The sequence below is a fragment of the Plutella xylostella genome, chromosome 12 (assembly GCF_932276165.1).
Source record: "Plutella xylostella chromosome 12, ilPluXylo3.1, whole genome shotgun sequence".
Taxonomy (NCBI): Eukaryota; Metazoa; Arthropoda; class Insecta; order Lepidoptera; family Plutellidae; genus Plutella; species Plutella xylostella.
Genome location: NC_063992.1, coordinates 3426381 through 3453458, shown reverse-complemented (window position 1 = coordinate 3453458; position 27078 = coordinate 3426381).

Genomic DNA, 27078 nt, shown 5'->3' with positions numbered 1-27078 from the left:
TTTTCTTTCTGTCAATGGGCTCTGTTATCTGTTGTGTAATGTCTTCGTTACGTGGAACTAATCCGATAGATAGATACGTTCGATGGAGAAATGGTTAGGAATTTACATTTATTCATATGCATATGTATATATACAGCTATTTAGTTACATTGTAGGCTAATACTAGGCCTTTAGAAATAAAACTTGTGAATCTTACGACGCTCTCGTGTTAGGTAGCTATAAGTAAGTTAAATAAAGCCATATTAACTAACGAAGGGATTTCCATTTAAAATAGGAATAAGCGGGCCACTAGAGGCCGCTAGCGATTCACTCCACTATTGACTCTTCCCATTCGCGGAGGCACGCGCCTCGCTGTTCCTCAGTATCGACTTTCACCGTAACGCTTTTTTTATATAATTTAATTAGTGTAACAATGTGGTAATGTCGAGTGGAGCGGTCTCCGGCGGAGTAACGGGATGATTTAGAACCGGACACCTGCACATCGTGGCCGAGCCAGCGGAGGGTCACTCTACATGGCGAAAAGCTGACGAAAAACGGAAGCAAGAACAACTAAGTTTCGGAACGGTGTTGCGCGACCCACGAGTCTATCTCGTTGTATTAAACGTGTCGATTGCACGACAGCTCTCGTTCGTTTGTTTTTCGTCAGTAGAGAGTAACCCTTCTGGGTCACTATCTTACAAAAACGAACCAACGAGAGTTGTCACGCAATCGGCACGTTTAACTCAACGAGATAGAGTCGTCGGTAGGACAGCAGCTCTCCTAAAATTAGTTTTTCCTTAGCTTCAGAGTTCTTCGCTAACTGCAACTCTGTGACTCTATCTGGCTGTAAGTATTTATTTAGTTTATAGCTTGAATGTCAGGTCCCGTTCGTTAATTTTTCAAGGTTTGAAACCTAAATTAAGCTTAAGTAATTAGGAATGTCAATAAGTTGTAGCTTGAGGATGTTTCCGTGGAAACTCAATGTATAGACGAATAGATGTACAGGTTTTTCAGATACTATAAGTAATTAACCACACCAAATTCAGTTCAAAAATGCAATCGCCTGCAGATAAATACTTAAACAAAGCGGTTTTCATTCCACCACTGCACATGGTGTGCTGTGAACGTCGTAAAAATAGATCAATATATATTATCAGATTGGAAATGCTGACTATCAAAAAACTAAAACATACTAATCTTATCAACACCTAATAAGTATCTATATCTCACCTTTAGTGTTATTTTACAAATAACCAAAAATATTCAAGATCACCTCCAAGGTTTGTGTTAACCATCTAACAGCTATAATTGAACTAACTGAAAATTTTAAGAGAGTGTCGGAGCCCTTAGTACATGTTAGCGTTATTTAGCACCGTTGCGTTGACAGCGGAAAAAAACTGAATCAAAACGGCACATACCGTAAACTACCATGAAAATTTTACTATTTAACACTTCATCCATCTCCAAAACGTACGAATCCTACGATGGTAGGTACACCACTTACATAACTTTAGGCTGAAGAAAACAGACTGGTTGTCTATAAAAAAGAAAAGAAAAAACTTCAATTTAAAATTCGAATCAATCTGGCATCATACGATGTTACCATAGAGGCTAATGATCGATCATTTCGCGATGAGAATGAGAGCTTTTGAGATCACGATGGGCAGGGAAGTGCGGGGTATGGTGCGGGGTAGGAGAGGGGGTACTAGACATAAACATCATTTATTTTGGGCTAGTAACAACGACCTGCGTCCTTGGTGCGGCCTTACTGCGCAATGCCGTGTCGACACTCGGCCCGCGGCCGTTGAGCCATGTACTGTGAGTGTGTTTGTGTGAACACTGTGTACAGTTGGAAAGAAAAGCTTTTCGAAATAGTAGCTTACATATTTCAGTATCTAGCTGTTTTGGATAGACTGTTTTTGGGAAAGGTCTGTGTCTACCTTGCTAAGCTTGAACCATATACGCTGGTCTTCTACGGGCTGGTGGAATCGCACTTAATATATTTAGTTTCTTTTGGATAGTTAGTAGTTAGTAGGACCATCTGCCGAAGAACCTATGACAAAGGTTAAACGAGGTCTGAAGACAACGAACAGGCAAATGAAGTTGGATCGTTCTCCAGTCTCTGGACCGGTGACCTTAGATGGTTAGTCGGCAGTGGATAGATTAGTGGCTAGATTAGGAAGGCTGACAATAGAATGTGCTCTTTTGAAGAGACCTATATCCACCGTCGTTGAAGAAGCGTCTTAGGAAATAGGAAAGTAACAGATATTATAATCTCAAAGATTGTGTCGAGCACAGCTGAAAGTAAATAAAGAGGTCAGGCCAACGCTCATAGACAAATTACGGTAAACGATTACATCGTTTATTCAGCTTTACCGTTTATAAACCTATCGGCGGGATGAAGAGATCAGAGGAGCCGAAATGGTACGAGGGTGACCAGACAAAAAGTAAATCTCCCGAAAAGATACTAGGATTAATTTGCTAAAATAAACTTTTATTATGTTTTATATAAACTAGTTACAGTAGAGTATGTGGATCTGTTTTTTGTCACGTTTGAACACATAGCTTTAGCATTAACATTAGCTTTAGCATTAGCTTTTGTGCTAGGCTAGCATGATGTTCCAGGCACAGAATATGATTACATAGTTTTGAGCTTGGGTTAAACTATTGTTACATGGCAACCCCAGCCGCGGCTGGCTAGTACTCGTGTTATGTTCGATGTATGAGGTGATGAGAGCAGAGCGAGTGGCCTTGGAGCCATCTGCTTCTCGCCTGTGAACTGCGGAGTTACTCCAACTAATCTAAACATTTCTATAATATTTACTGTTTGTTTTGAGCTTTCCAAATAGTATGAATATGGGTTACAAAGTTCTTGAAAACATTTTCCCTACATAATGTAGGAATGTAGGGTATAGAGTGACTATTTATCGGTCCACACTAATGGGTCCCATGCTTGCGTCACATAGATAGAACTTAAAACCAATGATGCGAATCTGATTATCACTGGTGGTTTCTCATAGACCAACACCTTTTAATCGACTTTCAAGTTTAAAAATCATCAACCTTATAGTAGCCCTTAACACAGGTTCTGCCTAGCTTGGGGTCGGATGGCCGTGTGTGAGATGCCCCCACATATTTATTATTAGCTGGTATATATACTACTGCTACTATATGTTAGCTTTATTACACACAAAAACGTTCTGTTAACCCCAAGCGAATCCTTATACTATTTATTAAAAAAAAATATGTAAGTAGTTCTCGAAAAAGAAGGCACGTCCGGATGACGGCGGTGACAACACCTGACCGTGTTGGTTCATATCATTGATTTACAATTTGTGGTAAGAGTAGGCGCGTGAACATCGCGATACATCGAGCTGCGAACATTAGATACGACGTTTTGAGCTTAGTTGGTCTTTAGAACATATTCCCTTTATAATAAAATGTAGACTGAATGTAAAGATAGGGAGATGGGCTTCAGAAGTATGCTGTTGGTTTTTTAAATAATTATGAATAGAAAAAAATGGTACAGTTCGGTCCAAACAACTTGATAGCTGTGAAGATGGCAGTGATTAGGTACACCATAATACCTTGTCAAACTAACAATTTATACACTTTTTCAAAGATTGACGGTGGGTTAGTTTGACTTAACACACAAGTGTATCCTCAGACTTATGAAGTTGTTTGGAGCGAACTGTAACTAATACTACTACAAGTTTAGACGAATTATGACCTCCAGTCAGTTTCCTTGGTGCGTGTGTCGGCGGAGTGAAAGTGGCAGCGGGTCGTGTCGAAGGCCGCCGAGCGCCGGAACCTGCGGCTACACACCTCCAACCTCCACACCTGCACACCTCCACACCTCCACACCTCCACACCTCCTCACCTCCTCACCTGCACCAACACACAACCAAAAAACTCCCAACAACCACTCATTACAACCTGCGATCGCGAACAGAGCAAATTTTCTAAATTGCCATCATTACACAAATTCTTTCGGCGTTCCGTGACCTAGACCAGGTTGTAATAGTTTGAATTTCGAATCTCCGGGCCGAGAATCCGGATGTAAATAAATAATAGAGTGTGTCGGCCCGGGGCGGCGCGCACCTGCAATTACTGGCCGTCGTGAGCGGGCTAATTACCCGAGTGCGATGAGCCTTTGTCTAACACTTCTCACCTTGTCCAGTTTTTAGGAGCGGCCCCTAAATCGTCGGCCAATTTGCGGACTCGACCTCCAACAGACGGCCCGACGCCCTCCGCTCAAGGTTCCCGATGTCCCCGCGACGTCGGTGACCGGTGGCCGGTGGACAGAGTGCTCGGTAGCGTGTTTGAGCCTCGTGTTTGCGCGCTCTCCCCCGAACACTGTTGCGTAAACATGTCCAACATCAGCTATGCACATACCCGCCGCCTCACCGACTACGCTGATCGCCAAGAATAATATTTATTCAAGAGTTAACCCGTCGTGGGCTTCATCGATTTGTTGATATATCGTCATGTGCCGGCATTCCGATGTTTCATAGTTATCTGACTCACTATGGTGTTTGCCGTGTGGATTCCTGCATAGGTAATTGCGATTAGTGCATGTTTACCGCAGCCGTGTAGGGGATATGTTTTTAGCGGTGGTTGCGTGAGGAGCGGCCGGGCAGGTTTGGTTTATAAATAGCGGCGGCGGCGGCAGACGCGCGGTCGCCGCGGCTTCCGCGAAGCGTCGCCGACACCTTATCCGAGCCCGTATAAGACACTTTATAAACTCAGATGTGTAGATATGGCTTTATCTAAATGTGGGCATGTAGTATATGTATGGAGGAGCAGGTCTGTTCACCTGGCAGTCGAAGAAACAACGCACAGCGTTTTGTTTTTACTAGGTAACTCATTTCAAATTTATAGATGCAGTTCTGAACCTATGAGTACATAAATAACATAGTAAACAACAATCAGTTTTTCAGGGCCTTATGGAGTCAAATCCCAAAAAAGTGTTCACTTTGTCGCTTCCGCATTCCTCCGAGTCCATCGCTAAATGATCCCCAAAACATGATAAGTATTTGTGTCCACAAGAGCTTAAGCAGTTCGATTGCTTAAGGACAGGTCCGCGGCGTGTGAACGTGGGAGGCTGAGGGAAGCTCTCGAGGGCTGCGGGGGGAGGGGGAGGCTCCGCGGCGCGGGAGGGGGGGGGACAAACAAGAGAGCATCGCTCCCGGGTACTCGCTCCGTGGATGAGACGGGCCGAAGACTGGGTTTTGTTCCCAACGTCTAATTGAATGCCGATAGCCCGTCTTGTCATTCAACTATTTATGGTGTGGACGCTGTTACTGAATGATGGATTGGTGTTGCCCAATCGTTTTTATGAACTCGATATTATATTGAAATGTAAGCTTGAAAACTGCTTCGAGTGTCACGGTAAGATAATAATAATGATGGTGTTAACGGAGAGCTTTGAGTTGGAAAACTTGTTTGGTGCGTGGCCGAGGCGAGCTTGAGCGGAGCACAATATACAGTAGCATTGAAAGTTGTATAATATAGTAGAAAGCGTCTGTCGATTGTTCGAGCGTGATAATGAGGCTGACGCGGCGCGGCGACCAGACGGGAGGGCGCCGAGGCCGCGCCGCTGCTGGCTGCGTGCCGTGCCGTGGCTGCGTGCCGTGCCGTGGCTGTGCCGTGTCGTGGCCATGTCGTGTAGCCACCAGCCCCGCCGCCGCCCCGTGCCGTTCCGTCTGCCCTCTCCCACACCACACCTGCACTCTCACACTTGCGTCATTTACAACTTTAAAAATAAACAAAACCAGTTCCGATTGTCATCTACAAAGCCATATCAACCACGATTAATGCCCAACACCACCTGGCCGACACCCGACCCGACAAAAAACAGTAAAAATCATAAATATTGATAAGTTATTTGTCATTTGCGAGGATAAAATCGTAATCGATAGACGAGGGAACCTTGAACCCGCCAAATTAATGACTCTGATGGGCTCGGCGGACTCACGCTCAAGACGAGATAATGGGCTGATGAACTTAATTACTTAAATGTTGAAATGTTAGACGGCTCCGGCGAACATCGTGTCAACTTTGACCGAAAATGTTCAATCCAGTTATCGCAGGATCGACAATAACGTTCGAATAAATGGTTGGTTATAATTTATAATATTGGTTGTTGTAAGTTTTTGCGTGGAAACAAAGGCAGGGTCGCTGACCCGCCGCCCGAGCCTGCGCTTGAGGGCTACTCTTGTTTAACTCACTACGAAGCTCTGGAGAGCTTTCATGTAATCGGAAAGTTAGTGCAACAAGATAGAGTCGTGGTAAGCTCAAAAGCGGCCCGAAACTAACTGTTTCGTAAGCTAGGGTGACCCCGCGCGCCGGCCTGTCTGCCGCTCACTCAACGCACAATTAACGTTTATGAAGCTCACTCTGGTGGTAAAAGGGCAATTATATTTAAGTAGTACTGGAGAGTACTTAGGTATAGTTGTACATATTTTACTTTAAATTATGTTTTTTAACATTACTAATAAACTCACAGGCAATGAAAAAGTTCCACTCACAAAATGCTGACACCAAACGACCCCAATTTTTTCAGATTTAATAAAAGTTTCAACAAAATATTACCGTTTTTATTTGGTAATGTCCTGATCCTCTGTTCAATGTTGCAGAAGGCGTCATTAATCTAGACTTTTCTGTTTAGGAGTAATTTGGTGATTTTCTCAGGGGAAACTTTTCATTGCCCGTGAGTGTATTTATGAAATTTTTCATCACTCCCTTATCTCATAATATTAAGTTGTCATATGTATTTCCCTTAAGCACCACAATTAGAGGAATTTTGTGCATTTTATATGTAGAAAATGTAGTTTTTTTAAAGTAGGTACATTTTTATGCAGAAAAATTTAAATTATTTACATAGTTATCAGCGAAGTAGCCTAAGTACCTATATTAAATTGTGTAAGCCTATATCTAGCCTTTCCTTTTGATCAGTTCTGTATTCTCTTATCTTATTATTCAATTAGGACTACTAATTAATCAGATTTGAAGTTTGAACTTCGAAATACGATTTTCACATGAAGTATGAACTTCTGAAAAATTCAGTCCAGGGATTCGATTAGTGGCTCTACACAATTTAATTATATACTTAAGTACAGAAAGTGGGTGAAGTTGCATTTAATGGTAAGTAATTCCCTCTGCTACGGCAGAATATCGTATACTTACCTTTCTATTTCAGGACGAACAAGACCTTTAAGCTTAAGTAGGTATAAAGATATAGGAGGATGATGTAATATCTTCGAATAGTCGTAATTCTAATTCCATAGCTACCAGCTACACCAGAGACATTTCCTGTAGTAATCGATACCCTCGTAGAAGACCATTTAGAATTGGTCATTATAATGATGGTAACAAATGCGCGTCGGGCCAGCCAGGGGCGCACTCTATATGATGAAAAACTCAGTTTCGGAGCGGTCCTGCGCGAGATACGACTCTATCTCGTTGTACTAAACGTGCCGATTGTACGACAGCTCTCGTTCGATAGTTTTTCGTCAGTATAGAGTAACCCTCCAGGTCCTGCCAGGTGTTCCGTCCTGCTGATCAAGTTACACCGTAGCCAACAACATTAACCAATTTATATTGTCCCATACGACTACCGCCGCCGTCAATTATTGTTTTATTGACAACGAACATTAATAAAGAATGCTAATCTGCCTCGAGAATGAGCTGCAAAACAAATGATTCACTCGCGATGGAGTGCTTTGCGCAGATGGACGCGCCACGGGGTGTATTTATTATATTATGCGACATTTCATTTCAATTTAACGTCGTAAATCTGGATGATTATGAGGGCCATTACCCCCCGTCCTCCGCGACGCAGGCCGCGCCCTCCTTGCCTGAGTTACAGTATCGATATCAATGTACCAATTGTAGCATAGCGTATACGCAATATAACTACAAGTAAGTATATAAAGATATTGCTAATTTACAATAAATATTACGTCTCACGCATTAGACGCAGGAAAAAGTGCAGCCTGTTAACGCAACCCCAGAAAACTGGGTACAAAGTTCACAAGAGCTGATTCACTGCGCGCGCGCTGCACTGTGCCGCTACGAACCTGGCTGTCACTTTTACGCGTCCACTTCGTATATTTCCATTTATATTGTTTGTCAGTAAGGAACATTTGCATAAGTTCACTCGAAGGAAGCCGTACCTAGCTATAATGCAGTTGTACTATAGTTATACACCTGTTACTTGCGCTTGGTCGTGCGTTCCCATTTTGCAATACAATCACCGCCGTATGATAACCCAGTAAGTGCTACGAGCTAAGCTAGCTGCGATGTGTTGCGCTTTAGCATAACCACGGGCTGCATGATGTAACTGATTTAAATTTAAGCAATGCAATTGAAAACCTTCTCGATGGGGTACAGGAAAATATGGAGATTACAGCCAGTGTTTTCCGTTAGAAAACATCCCAAAAGCTAATTACAAAATCGCGTAGCGTTACTAAACCGAGATTAGAATATAATAGAATTGTAGACTACATGAAAATTATTGATTTAAGTACTTACTTAATAATATTTTTTCATCTTGGATGGAGATAATGTAAGTCTTCCCCGTCCATTGAATAGAAATGATCACCGGAACCCCAGAACTGCACCCTGTATCTTTACCGCTCGTGGTTCTTCCGATGGGCAGCAACAGTAAGCGAAGCCGCGCACGGTAGCCGACCTTGCGGACAGCGGTGTCGGGTGTCGCCGGCGGTGTCGCGACACGCATGCCGGCGCTGACACTGATTCTAGACACGACGGAGAAACTGCAGGCGAGATGCATTGTTGGGTGATGCTACCTTATATGTCATAGTTTTGAGACTTTAGCGATTCATTTTGCGTTGTTTAGGGGCGCTGCCAGTCTGTCTAATCATGGGAGTGAGATGACGGTACCGATGTAAAACTTCAGCGTTTTTAAATAAGATAAAAATTTTACCAATAATTCTCAAAGATACCCTAATTTAGCCTAACTGCTCTAGAAGGGCCTGAAAACATTATCCTGCAAATGGTATTATAAAAGCTGTAGTGTCCAGAATCAGCTCACGGCGCGGCTCTCCCTGGACACTCGAGCCGGCCCGCGCCCGCGCCGCCGGCGCACGCCACTCACCGTGGAATTCCTCTTCCCTTTCCCCGCGGATGCGATCACACCGCAACCAACCGCCACATACCGCTGACACTTCTACGTACCCATACGCAGCTTTGATTGACTAACTTTCACCATTTACATACCTACGAAAGAACCCGAGATAATGCTCGTAAAGCTTAATTGTTTAGTTGTTGAATGCTTATTAAGTAAAAAGCGGAGAGCATCGCAAACACCGCTGCAGCTTTCGTGAGCGAGTGTCGGTTTACCTTGCGGGCGACGCGCCTGACACCAATCCGGCCGAAGCACATGCAACTATTAAGATTTATGTAACCACTTCTATTAATATCGCTTGTACTGAATGTAATAGCGGAGTGCGTATGATAGACGGTGGCATTTACACGCCCCGCGATACGGGCTAAAGCGCTAATTGAATCCTAAGCCGGGCTTTTGAATATTCCATTGCTGTTTAAGGATCGTAATTAGGTAAATGCTTAATGCGTTCATTAATATGCGTGTCGTCCCGCCCCCGCCGCGCCCGCCGCGCCCTGCTGACTGCTCAATCCGCCGCTCCACATTTAATATCAGTCAGCGTTTGATGAATGTTTCTGTGCAATTAGCCGGTCGCATACTTGGCGAGTGTAGAGACTGAGCTGCAAATGTGTCAATAGTCTAATTAGAGGTGATCAATCAACGCGCGGGTTGCGTGGTCCGGTGTGCCTACTCCTTTATGCCGTGTTGTGGTCCGTGTCTATTATTAGCCACGGTAATTGTCACGCTGCTTTGCATCCGATAGTAGTACATAAATAAATGCGACACTAACAGCTATGCGTAACATATATTAAGCATGACCAGCATTTGTAAGTAAGTATTATAGATTGTCTATAAGTTGGTTTGGTATTTGGCTTCAGATTTAGCGGTCAAAAAGATTGATTATTTTACTCTAAATAATTTAGAGAACCTATAACGCATATTATAATTTTTTAAACCTTACATTTTCGCGAGTACGGACATATAGGTATATTAATGGTTAATTGGATGATTACATTAATCTACACTACTTAGTACTTTATCCCACAGAGAGTACATCAGGAGCAACCTTCCCCTTTCCCACCGGCACCTACCTACATTTAGGCAATATAACACTCACAAGCTCACAGCAACACAGTGACGAAACAAAACAAAATCGGTGTAACAGTTGAAGTCCGAACCTACCCGGAGATAACTCGAGCATTTAGCGGCGGCCGAGAGTGGCTCGATCGATCATTAGCACTTATATTTGTTTTGTCCCGGAGACGACACGGCCGGCGTGCCATCTGATCACGGAGTATCAGACGGGATAAGCTAATGAGCTGTTTGGACTCATTTAAGGCTGTGAATACATAATAATATTGGGCCTTTTTTGATGCTCATACTGGATATCCTGAGATTTTTTTCTAGTCCTAGTGCTTAGAGGAGTAATAATAATAAATGGCGTATAGAGAATGGGCTCCATTTCAACGTGCTATTGCCGTATTCACGATAACTATCGCGCTGTAACTGCTACTCTATCTCAATATATTGAACGTACCGATTCTGAAACTTCATTTTTGTGAAGAGCACTCTAATTATTAATGGATATGCTACGAGACTATTAATGGATATACTTACACATGTGTGTACTTATATCCTAACTCTAACTCAAAAATCCATCCAAATATCCTTGGATCAGTTAAGACGGCACCTGACGTGATGTTTTTGTCGCAGCGGCTCATTATCTGCCCTCATCGCTCCATCCGTCATGCTGTCACGGTGACAGCTCCGAAACAATCAAACGTCACCGACAGTGATAACCGTTAGTGTAGCTTGAGCTCTATTCAGGGCCTTTGGCCATGCACTTAGATTAACAATGATAAAGATGGAGTGTCAGTGCAAAAGTAACGTCTCGAGAAATAACTCCCAATTTCTACCACTGAGCTCTTATTTTGAATTAGTTGGTTAGTAGATTTGTGACCTTATTCATTGGTATAATGGTTGTCATTAGGTTGAACTTAAAACGGTTTGACAGTAAACAAATGCGGACAGTTTTTACTTAGCTTTTGTGTATGTGTCACACGCATCTTGTTTGTATATTGTCAATCTAAGTGGCTGAAGCTCTGTACGGGGCCTTTGCTAAGCATGTCAGGGCTGCATAAGACTCTACGCTGATCATTACAATGTCATAAAAATTTAGGGAATCATTAAACTTGACTCTGTATTTTTTTTAATTCACGATTCATAATCATAATAGACGCAAAAAAATAGAGTAGGTAAAGTTCAAAAGCTCGACAGTTTTACGACGAAGTCAAATAGAGTCTCCAAGCTATTCATCTCCAATCTCGACAGTTGAATATGCATAATATAATATTTTTATTGTATAATTGATCATTTTGATCTTCGAAAAGCGGGAAATGCTATATGCGTAATCATGATGGCGAATAATATAAACAAACCATAAAAAAGGATCAAGTTAAGTACTATGTTTTCCAAAACAAAAGTGTTATTTCCTTAAGGCAATATTATTGTTCTTCATAAAGTATAAAGATGAATCAACAGGACACAACATTTGCATAGGCTAAGTGATAAACAGGGTTTTGTAACACGATTATACATACGCTTAAAGTTTCCACTAAGTACATTTTAATAATTATTATGATGAGTAATAATGTCACTGCTATAAGGGCTGCCGTTTAACATTTTATTAGTATTGTCCACTGTCCAGAAATATAGAGTGTAACCAGTGAAACGGAAATGTTAAAGGGCCCCGTGCCGTCGAATTTTAGAGATGCAGATAGAATGTTGCTCTAGGAATCCAAAGCTCAGCTGCTCGTCTAGAGTAGAAAGAAAGAAAGAAAGAAACATTTATTTGACACACTGAACAATAAAAACAGAAACAAAAAGAAAAAAAAAGAATACTACAAAAAATATATGAAAAAACAGAAAATAATACATTATAAACAAACAAGGTTGCTGTCCAGAGCGTCAAAAAGGCAAGGAGTCTAGTGTTAGAATTCCACTCTTCACTAACAGGCAACTGTAATGCCTACCTATGTATGTCTTATCTTTGTCTGTGTTTTCCCTACAATACTTAACCTAAACAACGTTAAGCAACCCCGACATTCTACACAAAAAATCGCATAAGTTTTAAACGGCTAAGCCGATTTTAATAAAATATAACTAACAACACTTGAAATAAGTTAGCTATGACCCAAAAAAATCTAATTGAAATCGGTCGAGCCGTTTGGGAGCTAAGATACCACAGACAGATACACGGTTAAACTTATAACAGCCCTCTTTTTCGTCGGGGTCTAAAAAGTAGTAAGTACAGTCAAAAAGCTTGCACAAAAGCAACCGTAAACATCTAAAATAGTCATTTAATTATGCGTTAGTGACATACCGTCGTGTACGCGAGTGCAAATGACTATAAACACTGTCGGCTTGACTAAATGACTAACGCCGATGACACCGTGACTAATAAGGCTAACCGCCTGTCTAATAAATCTCGTGTAAATTATGCCCATCTGATGGTAATGAGATGTTTCCCTCAGAATATTTTATTGAGTATTGAAATTAAATTATGTACTACCTATTGCCCCTTAAATACGTTAGTAGTTGATATTCCAAAAAAGCTGGATTTGGTCTTGAGATAATAAGTTTGTCCAGAAATCAAAAATATACATGTACCAACTTAAAAAATACTAAAATGTACAAGCATATTTTATGGCATACTTATAGTATTCATTGTCAATAAATGGGCTAAATAAAATGAGAATTTAAAACATTGCATTTCATAGCCCCTGTCCTATAATACGACAGGAACCATACACATAAATTATCCTTTAGTTACAGTATAATTATCATAATTCATAGGCTATTGCAAAAACTATTTACCTATTTAAATTACTGTCAATAAACTAATAAAGCAATTTATATCCAAATCGGGCTATCACAATTGATCTATTAATGCTTGCCTTAATTTTTCCTTCTTTCCTTATATGTGTAATTGCACTTGCAATACACATAAACTTATGTATTTGAAAAGAAAATCTGCATGTGCGACAAGGTTCCGTATAAACTTAGCTAGGACCTGCATTTAAGCGCAATAGTGCTGTTTTGATTTTTTTTTGACTCAAATCAGTAGTAAGTATATACGGAAGTAGAACTCTAGATAGAGGAACCACCATTCGCAGGATAACACGAAGGTACGAGTAGTATAGTAGGTCGTGAGCAAATAAACACTTGTCGTTAGATCTAAACAACACGACAATGCGTGTAGCTGAGAATGATCTCTTGAGACGCGGAACCCTGGCGTAGTGACGTCACAAGACGTAGAGCTCAGAGTGGTTCAGAAGCCACAACTGCGCGTCTGCCGCACCAGAAGGGTTGCTCTACCTTGGTAAAAAACTAACTAACGGAAGCTGTCATGCAACCAGAGACTTGGTTAGCGCAGCAGCGGCAACGCTCTGGACCTTTGTTAAAGACAGAGTGACCCCACCACCACATCCCTGATGCAAGCGCTTACAACAACCATTTTAATGTAATTTTAATCGCAATTCAAACACATTTGTATGTCGATGGCACTGGAATATTTGCAGAAATAATAACTTATTTACTCGAACTCGTTTAGAGCTTGTGTGCAATCGAGTCAAGTTAACCTCACGGCACATTGAATCAATTTACCTCTTAAGTGGCCGTCGATAAGGTCGCAAGTTGAGGCTTCGGTTTTGGCTAAATGAAGGGCCTGTATGCAACTGTAGGTGAGATTATGGCGGTTGCATGTTGCACTGGCATTCCGAACCGAAGCGCATAATATAATATAATACAATGCATTACGAGGTACGTAGTCGCACACGAGACATTCCGACAAATATCCACTCCATCCTCAACACTACCAGTGACGTCAGACGTTACAAAAATATATGGACCAGCTGCAGAAATTCGAATACCTAACTGTTTACAAGTAATCATCAATTTATCTTTTATTGATCCTAAACTACACTTATTACGACGCGATCGGCGACTTTTTACCCAAAATCGTTTCACTAATTATATGCATAATGACTCCGAGATTACACAACAAAAAGGCTATCTGAATGCACAAAAAACATCAATCCATTTGTGATAGAACATTCTAATTACGAGGCTATATAAATTGTAGATGTTATCTCGCACACATCGGTATAAACAAGAAGAATGCGTGCCCGCCGCCGCCGCCGCCGCCGCCTCGGCCGAGGATGACACGGAATCACAACTTTAAATTTCAAAATCTCAGTTATCACGGTTCCCACTCCGAAGTATGGGCAATAAAATCTCGATGGCCTAAGAAAAACGGGCGGGCTCGATAACCATAAATTTCGGCCGAAACGGATGGGACAAATTTTTATAATGGGCCTCGGCCATTTGGACGCGGACTTGCACTAATGACAGACTAACAGTTTGTTTTAACATCATTATAGGAGCGTATCTCGCATTCCATCGCCGTATACCTGCGGGTGCCACCGCCGGAGCAGGCTCATTCCTCATTCATGGAGATATTCGTCAACTACATTGGATATTCATGGTCTCACGTTTCCACTCGGTAAAGTAGGGCGAATGCTGTCAAAGGAAGAGATTCTGTAAAAGGACATGAAACGCCACCGAACTGCACTGTAAGTAAACCTAAAAAATACCGCAGTTTTGGAGTAGTATCATCTCACATCACACCCATGCTTGGTTGATAATGTTGGCCAGCAACACATGGAATGAAAGAGTGTAAATTTTAAGTAAAAAATAAAATTCAAAATAATATATAACCTTCTTAGGTACATAATATCTGTGCAGTATCGTAGAGCAAGATGTTGGAGTGTTGTCAATGAGAATAGGCCTCCCGCTACAAGCGGGACATTCCGCCGACACCGCGCAGCAATTTATCCGCGCGACAGCTACAAGCATTCACAATTACCTTATCGCGGCTTAAGCGGCTTCTGACATCACACGACAAACATTCGTGGTCCCAGGTCACCACACACTCACACCACACAAAAGTATAAAGGTGACCTTCGATTTAATTGATCCCTGCCGAGTAGGTAGGTGCGCCGGAGAAATTGACATTTCAATGGCAAAAAAAAGGAAAGCGGGAATCGCATGGAAGTGATTTAGCGTGGAGGCGCGCCGGTTCCCATGGGAACGCTCGCGCTAATATTGACACTGCCTCTACAAGTTTATACCTATGCCTTAATGCACGGGCCAGCTTTTTACATTTATTTGTGTGCGCGGGCGCGACCGACGCGCCGTCTGCCGCGGCTGATAACGCATCTCGTCACTCCGTGTTTGCTGATAGCATTATGGTTTCCGAGATTTTAGTTACATGATATTTTGTCTGGTACCAAATTGAGCTGAAAGCATGCAAAGACGAGATGTTAAAAGAGCTTCGCCTTAACGTATCCAATCAATTATCATAAGGCGTAGCGAATACTTTACTATGAAATAGTTACAATTATTGTAGAAACAAATACTGAGATCAGCGGGTGGTCTGAACTTAGTTTATGTCTTATCTAATTTGTTAGGGATGCCGAGAATACCTGCAATTACCACGGTGTATAGCTAGTTACTGGTTGTTATGACGCAAGCTCGTAAAGGCTTTCCAAAGTTTTGTTTTAAGACATGTAAGTAATGTAACTATATTTACATACGAAACTAAGCACACAACATTCTTTTACACATTGAAATCTTACAAAGTTTATAGTAATAGATAAAAAAAAACCTTTTTTTCGTTTCAAAAGGTACCAACAAACACTATATTTAAAAAAAAAAACAATAATAATAGATACTTTCTGGTTAGAAACGGGCGTATTTTCTGTAGGCGTCAACTGTATGCGGCAACTAAGTACAACAACTACAACTTAGGCTACAAAATGAAATGTATGAAAACTACAGTTTACAGTTTTATCGTTGTATTGCTGTGGCCCGTGAGCGGAGGCCCTAACTACATTGTATCAAAATAACTTAATGCTGGATGCATTGGTGTTTATTTCCGGATATATACAATCTAAGACACAGGTATTCCGTGTATGTAATAAATAATAGAGAAGTTCACATAATATACCATGCTATTCAAACTTAATGTACTGCATAATGCAAGGTAGCTACAGCCTTAACACGTGCATTAAGTTTAATTAATACCTAGTTACCGATGTCCGGTAAGTTCAACCGTAGCTTTATATCGTTACTGTTTTGTTTATAATATACCTCTAATAAAGAAATCATTAGGCCTAAAAAGCGAAAATAATTATTTAACGACTCGGTTAACCTCAGTGACGTTATAAAACGTTAAATTGCTAAATAATTAATTGTAATAAATAACGTACGGCGACTCGACGTCTGTTTCACAACGAAACGAGACTCGTCGTCTCGGTAAAGGTTCTCAAACTTCCCATCAATTTTTACGATGATTTCATGCAATTTTATTTTTGGCAGCCCTAATGCACCTTATCCATTATGAGGTTGGTTTTTTGTGGTCTGATCAGACTCCGCGGCGGATCGTGGCCGCTCTGATAACAGTTTCCTGTTGAAGACGGCATCGATTATCTTACGCCACCTGTATATGTGTGTAAGGAATGCTCTTACAACCTTTTTGTTTCATGTTTGTTTTGTTTCATGATATATTGTGTCCACTCGCAAATTTTAAGTGCTTTACTCCGTAAATTGAAATATTTTTTAGTATAAAATTTATTTTAATTGGTGTAATATCGATCAACGAAGATTTTTATATTTATTTCCGCCAATAATATACAAAAAAAAACTTGACTGTATTATGTTATGCTAAATTATCTTTTTTTCCTCATCGGTAGAGCAATTTTACATTTGTGATTACGTATTGTCAACACCCAAATAATCGGGGTTTTGATTTACAAGCCACATAATTACACACGGCACATTAACTGGAAATAGAATATCATTCGTGTCCAATAAAAAACCAATTCGATCAATTATAAATGGGGTTTTGCCTCGGGCTGTTACCGCATCGTCAAGTTTTTCTGTGCTCATCTCACGGTACCTACTATGAATAATAAAAAATATGTTTTTTATATTTCTACGACTTGTATTTTGTGCTTCCATTTCAATGTCGAAGAATTCATTTTGCGCGGAAGACAGGGCATGGGTCAAATACAGTATCTCCAAATAATGGTGAAAAATATGCGATTTTCATCAAGCGCACAGTTTTCTCTACAATCCGCTGTACTTACTGTAAGTTTATCCTTAGTTAAGGTATTTATAATTTAAAACCATACATAGCCGTACCAACGCCATTACGAAACCCCTCTTAACAACATTTGATCTGTTGGTCTGAGTAGGTAGGTATATAATTTGGGACCCTAAAATTATATCAGATGTATGTTTATTTTATTACTACACATAGGTACCTATCTATTTGTGATGCAATTAAGTAGCATGCACCCATCCAGACTCTCGGCTTAAACTATATTCCAAGGCTGAAATTATTAGTGGTCTGTCCGAGACCTAGTACAATCTGTATCCCAATTATCAAGCTCTAATTCTAGATCCAGACTTCCTGCAAGCACTAGGTAGTAGTTTATGCGGATTGGCGATAATTGGAGGGATTCATCGTGGGTGTTTCTGCCGTGGTTTTATGTCTCAGTTCCTTGCTTATTAGAGATATAAATTAATCTGTATCATATCACTATACCTACATACTCAAACATAAAGCATGAAAACACATAGTGTGTTCAAATGTAGGCACTTAAAAGTGACCAGACCATTGTAGTTTGTATTGAGTAGCTTATTTTTTATCCGAATTCCTCAAGCCGTAGATGCCGAAAAACAAAAGTTATTTAGAATGACGAGCTGAGTCACTGTCTTTGCTTAGAATGACGCTTTTGCAAACAAAACTTTTACCTGCAAATGTTAAGTAAGTTGCTATGTTAGCATTATATTATATTTTACAGTTAAAGTTAGGATCATGTGTGTCGCTACATTTTGTAGGTATTCGATCACTTCGTTGTCATGGAGTTAGAACCGTAACGAATAAAAATATACCTTTTCATCACTCGTGCTCTGAAAGTAGGTGACCATTTCCTAAATAAATAAGCATGGCTCTTTTCATACATAAAACATAACATTAGTACAAGGCGTGAGTGTATGTTCATGTCCAGGGAAAATTGTTTCCTTCCATCAAAAATGCGATCAATGATTATCTTCATCTTCTTGTCGTGTCGATGGCAACCGCCACGTCGATACCTCTCTGGTTGGCCTTGAGGAGGTCTTCGCGGGTGCAGGTGTTGGGACAGCCAGGGCACACCATCAGGTGCTCCATGGTCTGTGGAGACGCACCACATGCGCAGATGTTGGAGACAGGGCTGCGGTAACCCCACCTGCACATGTTTTCTTCGACGGTCCATGTTTGTCCTGAGTCGGTTGACCTCCATGTCGCCCAGGGTAGGTCCATGTCCATCAATGATGATGAACTTGGGTTATTTACCTTGTAATGAAGGTGAGGGAATCTTTTCGTTGTCTATAAAGTCTTTATTCTTACGCATGATATTATAGAAGAAGAAATTATGTATTTTTGTTATTCATGTTTTTATTATTTATTTTCTTGTGTTTGTAATAAATATAAAACTTAATTATTAATAACTACAAAACCACCAATAACATCCTGAAACAGACTGCCATGCGTCCTGAAAATTGTCATTTTACGCCGATATGTGGACCGATCTTAAAATGGCGGTACGGAGGATTTATCTTATTCCTTGGTTTGTCCTTGCGGTGACCATGCGACCGGCATGTGGGAATGTTGGGACGTCACGCTCCCTTTAATTATGTGTAGGAGTGCATCCGCACAAATTATAGGCTGTCGAATGGACGCGGGCGGTTCGGCGTTGGTCAGTGTTGCCCACACGTTTGATTCTGCATTTGTTTGACGCATTCATTTGTTTCTTGGACCACCTATCATGGTTGTTTGGATGTATGGGTAGCGGATTGTTGAATGATCTGATCGTGTTTTGACAATATTTTTTATTAATTTGGTAGGTACTGTATGTTTAATTGTGGCTAGTTTATAATAGGATAAAATTTCCCAGAAAAACGTTTCTTCTATTATGTTATGTTGCTTTTCTTTGACTTTTGACCTGTCGGTATTATGAAGAAGGCTTTGCCCTTATTTCAAGGGCTGGTCACATTTGTCAAAGAACCGATAACCGATGGGGTAAACCGAGGTGGTTCTAGGGAGACCGCGACTAGGCAAACGTAGTGTCGGACGCCCTCTGGCTAGATGGGGTGACAACTTGCGAAAGGTCGTTGGTAATGATAGGATGCGGAAAGCTATATAGATCGTATCCAGCAGAGGCGTGCTTTGGGAGAGGCCTATGTCGAGGACTGCTATAGGCTGAAGAATTTAAAAATGTAATGTAATAAGGTTATATTTTATAGTGCACAGTAGCAGGAGGCTGGCTAGGAAGAGCCCTGCAGCGATCGGCCGATCACTCAGCGTCACAATTACTTTGATGTTCTCCCAACTGCCTTTATGACGATTATTAGCCGGGATTAAGTGCTCTTTAACCTTGACAATAAAACCTTTATTAGTGTTATAACTTTTGTCATAAAAGACCTTTTAGTTTACTTTATTTTTTTCGATAATTGTCACCTTCGTCGTACTTTAAAAAATACTTGGCTAACATAAATCGGTTACCACGATAATGTATTCCATTAGTCATATAGATGTATAAATTCATATTCAGTTACAACCGGATTGTCTCGTTTAGAGTTTTAGAATGTTAACAATATTCTCGCCGAGACGATGTTGTGTTTAAGACATCAAAAACAATTATTATTCTCCAACTGGGCTTATCCTCCGAGTTATTTATCATTATGATCCCGATCACAAAACAAGAACGACACGGAATAACTTATTCAAGTGGTGCAGGCGATTCTGGGTCTTATTCCCTGAGGCGTGGGGGTGGAGATTAGGTGGTGGCGACGGGGTGATGCTCGAAGCGCTTTCGATTTGGGATACATGGATGCGTGCGAGGTTTTGGACTGTTTACGGCATCGTGGGTGGCGGTGGGCGTGGCGCGCTCCGTCCCGCTCGCACCCGCGCACCCCCCGCCCCCGCCGCGCACCCCCGCCCTCCCTCCCCCTCCCCCTCCCCTCCCCTCCCCTGAGCCACTCCATCAGGACCCCACTTGTTAATGTCTTTTTTCTGCTTTCCGCTTGTTTTGAAGAATGGTCCGCCGAGCTAATATTTACTCACGTTTTTGGAAATTTTGTTTTCTTTCCAACAAGCATTAACAAAACAAAGATTACTGCTATTTACAACGTTAAAGTAGTAAATATCCAATTCACGATTAAAAAAACAAATAATGGACATGTTACATTAAGTAGGGATCGGTTTTTTAACTAACTGGAATAACAAGTATACCTATTAAAATGTACTTTTAATGCCACTTAATTTTGGTTCTAATTAGGTAAGTGGTTAGCTAAGATGGATAGAAGAAGATATAAATTTTAATTACATACGAAAATTTAATTATTTGTAAATTTGTCATAGGATAGCCATGAAGGTACTTACTTTCCTACTAGACTTAACTTCAAACTTCTACACATAGAACGAGACCTAAAAAAAATTATCAAACTTAAAACAAAAGGCACATAACTTTCTTAAACTATAGTACATATCATCCACAACCCACGAAGGACTGCTCTGTGTAGCGATTTATAAATATTCACCCAAATAGGTTTAGCTATTAGTTTTTAAAATTAGTTTAGGTTCAGAGTTAAAGTTCTGAGTTTTTTAAAATAAACTTAGATTTTTACAACAGGAAAATGTTTGTTTTACATCTAGATTTTATGTGGTTTAGGCGATCAATGTCTGTAGGGCAATATAACTCGAGGGAGCAACCACACCGATCCGACCGATATGAAAATACGCATTCATAATTATTATAAATTACCTATGTTTAACACCAGCAAACAATATGATTCCTACCTCACCGTATAGCCATCTGAAATAAGCAAGCCAAGTGTGATTTAATAAATACAATCTAGACTTTTATTTTTAATGATGTTTAATGGATTCATGTAATGAATGACTTATTATCACACCCTATACATAATATTATTTACATGGTAATCTATTTTAAGACAGCACCAGCATCTTCAAAATAAGTAAACTAAAAAAAAAGCAATAGATCAAAGCGAATATATTCGACCAGATGTGGCAAGTCCCTGAGGACACAAACCTCCGGGCGGCGCGCTCAATGGCGGCCCGACCCCCCGAATATCCCTTCCCTCCCTCTCCCCTTCCCCCCCCCCCCTCTCCCCTCCGCGGGACCCCCCACACGCCCTCCCGGAGATTAAGAAATTATCCCGTACATCGCTAACGAGCCACTGGGAACTGGGCTTTAATCAGCCGCTACAGAAGAGCAATAGATTTTTTTACCCTTACGTCGTTATGAGGTCTTAGTTGAGAATAGGTCAGCTAGCAATGGTTGTGAATGTAGACTACAGTCAAGCTAGAATATTTTAAACTGATCTGAACTGCCACGGTCTGGATTTATTGGGAAATGTAAAGCAATATTCCCAGCATAATACCTACTTTATGAACTGCAGATAAAAACATAAAATATGTTTTTAAACTGCTATTTTAAAAATCGTTTTTTTTTCATAGTTTTCACAAAATAGGTAGTCGTAGTCTTACATATTTTGGTCAGTCTTACCAAATATTTGGTAAGTATACCAAATACCTACGTACCACTTAGGTACTGCTGGATACTGGGGTAAGGACATAACTTGTAAATTGTACTTTAAAAAGACCATTAAATCAATAGGATGGATAATATGTAATACTTGTATCGCAAAAAAACATAATTATATGTCCTATTAAGTATGTATACAGCAGATGAATTAAATGCGTTTTTGTGTCGACTCTTGCTATAGCCTAACTGTAAGTTTAAATAACTATATCTATAGATAGCCGACAGTTACTTTCATACGATTTTCACAGAATGCAACTTTTTGTACGTCAAAATTGTATGAAACTAAATTATATGTGCTATCGATAGATAGAGTGTTGAATCTGGCAGTGAATGAGACTCTAGACCACAGGAGTTAAAAATAAAATTGCTTATCACGATGTGACTTAGCCAAAGTACCTACCCACAGTAAGGATAGAAGATTCAAGGTATTTTTTAGGTTAAAAAAATCACATATCGCATGTTAGTCGTCAATCAGAATATAAATTAATTATAAATAATATATGCATGCAAATAGCATATTTAACAAAAAAAACTAACACAAAATCCATAATATAAGTACGATTAATTGTGCCGGAACGGGCAGCGCTTTATATTCGACTACGCCCATATAAAAGACATCAACGCGTAGCCTTGGTTTGAAAGTTTTGCCAAAAAACCAAAGTTATTCTTATTTAATTTGTGTTCATTCTGTTACTAATACACTTAGGTATTCTCCATTTTGGGTATTGGTTAAATAATATTCCCTAGGATACATGGAAATATTTAAAATTATGATTCACACGATACTTAAGGTTCCGTTAGGATCGAACCTAACCCTCCATTGATAAGACAAAACTGATTTCTGAGTCTACAGTATTAAGTAAGTGAAACATAAAAGCGGACCGTAATTATGATTCTTAGAACAGAAGCGAGTGAGTATCGGCCCTTTCTAGACTTGTAACAATGGGGATAATCTGTCTAGGCGCTGCAGTGAACAAACAGAGCCCGGCAAATATTACACGGGGCTGAAGAGGCTCCTTGTGGCGCTAAGGGAAAGTTAACAGGCACACAAAGGGTCGAGTGGTCGCACAAAAGCAGAGATAACACAAACACGCACATTGTCGAGTGTGCGGTTTACGGTACCTTTTTTGTTGGTGGAGATTTGGAGCGCATTGTGCGTTGCGCGCGCCGCTTTGTGCATCATGGCCGCTGTCACCCGCCCGGTGACGTCATTGTTTGTTATTTCTACTTATTTACGACTACACCTCTCAACGCCGATTGGTATCATATATTAGCTACAATTAAACATATGCTTATTCTTCTCCAGAACTTTTCTCACGCCGAAAACTTGGCCGAAAACATTCAATTTACATAATCACCGCAAGACAAATGAAATAAAACCGCAAGAATGTTGTTTAAAACATCTGGCTTAATAAGTAATTACGATCGTGATATGGGAGAAAAAAAGCAATAAGTGGAGTTATTACGCCGCGCACAATTTGAGCGGACACCTATAATTGTTTTAATTTATTTTTACCAGTAGCCATGTAGCAGTAAATAAACAATAATGGCCGCGCATACCATGGCGCTGACGCACGCCGGTATGTGCACTTTCTCGTCACTCGAGGGATGAAGGCGAAGCGCCGCTGTGTAAGTATTTTGGCTCGTATATTACCGCCTTTGTCCCACCTTAGCGCCACCATAAAAAATCGACGGAAGTAGTAACACAAAGCGAATGCCATCGAGCAAAAAGTTTTCACCAAAAAAACTGCATAATGCGGTCGAGGCTGGCTGTGTGGCCGCTCGACCGCTCGCCCAGATTTATAACAGCTCTATCCGTACCTGCGCCGCGCCGACGGCCCTTTGTCTCATAATTGATGACGATGGTTGCGTCTCGATGAGTTATTAATTTATTGTCGAAACTTCAGTTTTAGGGCGTTTTTGTGTAGGTGCTAAAATGTACGAGTCACAGGTAGAGCTTTGTTTGAACTGCTTTTGTGCAATAAATAGTTGCTTCAATGCGTTTATTGTTGGCGATTGGTCCTGTTATTATAACGCGTTAAATTAGCCCCTTATTATGGGGTGTGTAAAATTGACTCACTTTATGGCACCCTTAAAACTAAGTAGATCGAAACTGAAGCTTTATGGAAAACAAACGATGTTAAATTATAGAAACTTATTAAATAATTAACGGCGCATTTACATTTAACTAAGGTATATCAGGAATGCTTAAACGTATAATAGTATAATACATACACGTACCTACGTTACTTGTCATTTCCACTCGTATAACTTGTTGTAAACTTTATACCTACTAATATGTACGTATTGTTATCTCAATCTGAATCGAACTGGCAATAAAATCAATATTTATAGTCCATATACGACTGAATCAGAGCTATTTATTTACTCCTAATTTATTAATGTCCAACCCATATCTGGTATAATAGACCCCATTTATATCTATAAACTATTGTTATTTCACTGGCAACGCCTAGATTTATCTGTGTAAATGTTTTTATATATAACCTATGTCAGTATTATACCTACCTACTCTACAGAAGTAGGTATAGATGGGTCTAGTCTAGCAATTTCAATATATCGAAATAAATATAACAATAATTGAGATGATTGATTCGAGACCTGAATTTTCCAGTCTAAACAGGTTCACTGTGACCAAGCATGAATCATTTCAACCAGAGTGAAATCATGAAAACATAATTATTTGGTCTTAATCATCAATGCCCGGGTTTATTAGACATCGGCCGACTGGAAAAGCTTCACAAGATAGGAAGCTACAATGTATGAGAGTATGTTGTGTGTGTGTGTATGTATGTATGTGTGTGTGTGTGTGTTGTTCGTCAAATAGAACTCCCCGTGGGTACTCTACGAGCCTCCATCCACAAGATAGCGTGTAAACACCGCTGGGGTCACTCCTTACAGTCACTCTACATTTGATTTTAACGAAAGTAATTTTTTTATAGAGATCTATCTAGCTATGTAATTTATTTGTCAACACATTTCTCAGATTTCAATACAATAACTAAAATTGTCAAAATAAAAGTAGATAGACAGAGAATCATGTGAGTGAAATCAATCATAATGAGTCCGGTTTAAAGTAGTCGCGATGTTGCTACTTTAATAATATAATTTACCGTGACTTTCTTGACTAACTGATAATATTTTTAGTTACACCAACTATCCGTAGACGAAGTAAATCTAGAGATTTATTTATAGATGTACCATCTCTAGATCTTATTTACTTATTTAAGGATGATACATAGGCATATCCAGCAGGGGACAAGGATACTATTAAAGATTATTACAAATTACACACACATTACAAATTAAATTATTACAAATTAAAGCTAATTAATCAAAGCATCGAATGCGTCTAGCAACAGGCGAGTGGCCCCGCCGGCCTATCAGCGCTGTGTGTTCTGTTGGAATTCGTGCCTTCACTAAATGATTATTGTCTTTGTTTTCTTTTTTGTCCGCGTGTCGAATCGAAACGTTAAAACATTATTATGATTTTTATATTATAAAAGGCTGCGTAGCCGTAGGCAGTTCTCAACTTGGCTGTGTGTGCATGAGGCCTAACGCTCTGGGATTACAAAACAACGAATACAACTCTACATTAGAACATCAATTAATTATACTTACTTGTTTATTTAGTTGTGGCAGACATCACGTCTTCCCGAGGCGCGCTCCTGCGCCCGTTAATGCTCAGCTTTACTGTTATCTGCTGCTTCGAGTGTGAATAGATAGAAAGCAATTGCAGTGTATATTAAGACGATATAAGTTATTTTCTTATTGGAAACTCATTAATAAAAGTCATCGAGTTGAAACTAGCAAAAAGACGATGTGTATTTAGGGTATAAAGAGGTGGATGACTATGGGGTTGATGGTAAATGACGAATGCCGGATTTCTTGAGGCCAAACTATTTACTGATAATTTCCAAATTACATTTTTACAAGTGTGTTATAAGTGACGGGCGCGAGACGACTAGCGTCCGCGCATTGATCGCTACTGGAAGTTACTAGAAAGCTGACATTGCAAAACGTGACTATAACATGTGTCGCTACATCACTTCCCCCGTTTTTCAAAATTTTTGTCAAAAATTTTCAATACTACTACATAGGTAATACGTATGTTACAAAAGCCTCTCTTACGGAGCTTTAAACTTGAAACAAACAATACCAAATAAAACAGAAATTACAAGATTACATTTCAATCTACCACATTAAGAAATCAAACTTATAAATCTCACACAATAAACCACTTGGTAAAACTACGTAGCACTATGTTCACTCGCGACGCGCTTATCACATTCCGCTGACCGTGCAAGATGAACGCGGCTACCTCGGTTCTACGAATCCGACCTCGTGTGTGATTGAACCATGTGGGAATTTCCGATCTAAAAATAGCTTCTTTCGTTGCACCTCTCGTCCATCCTGGCGGGAACTTCCATGAGGACCCTCGAGTGAGCCTCCGCGTGGGTGACCAGTCCACTATGCTCCAGCTCGGCAGCCTCGCAGCGAGGAAAACAGCCCACAACTCGCTAACTTCAGAAGCGCCGATTACCGCCCGTTGACCTGCCGTCGTGAACGCGCAATCGTACCTTCTATGTGTGTTCCGCTCGTCCAGGTCCTGACTTGAGATGCTTCGATACGCTAATTACTTCTGCGTTGCGTAACCAAATTTTGTGAAGGGGTGATGCACTTCCAGTAGATGATTATAATTTCTTCATGTGTTGTCGCCTGTTACCCCATGGCCCTGCTGGGGGAGCCGTCTCGTCCACGCCGTTCCATGCTGCGCCGCGTCATCGCCGTGCTGACTCCATCATTTCTTCAGAAAGTTGCGTGTTCCGATTGTCGGTGGTCACCAATTTAGGGTTACATGTGGGTGACTATGGGGTTGATGGTAAATGACGAATGCCGGATTTCTTGAGGCCAAACTATTTACTGATAATTTCCAAATTACATTTTTACAAGTGTGTTATAAGTGACGGGCGCGAGACGACTAGCGTCCGCGCATTGATCGCTACTGGAAGTTACTAGAAAGCTGACATTGCAAAACGTGACTATAACATGTGTCGCTACATGTACATAAGTACTATTGATGCATCATAAATGTGTTGCTGAATAGATTCGAATTGAAGACAACTCGGGACGGGCCGAGCGTCGCCGCCGCCGTGTCTCGGCAAACCTGCACCTGTGGAAATTCTATTAAAAGACTTTGAAACATGATCG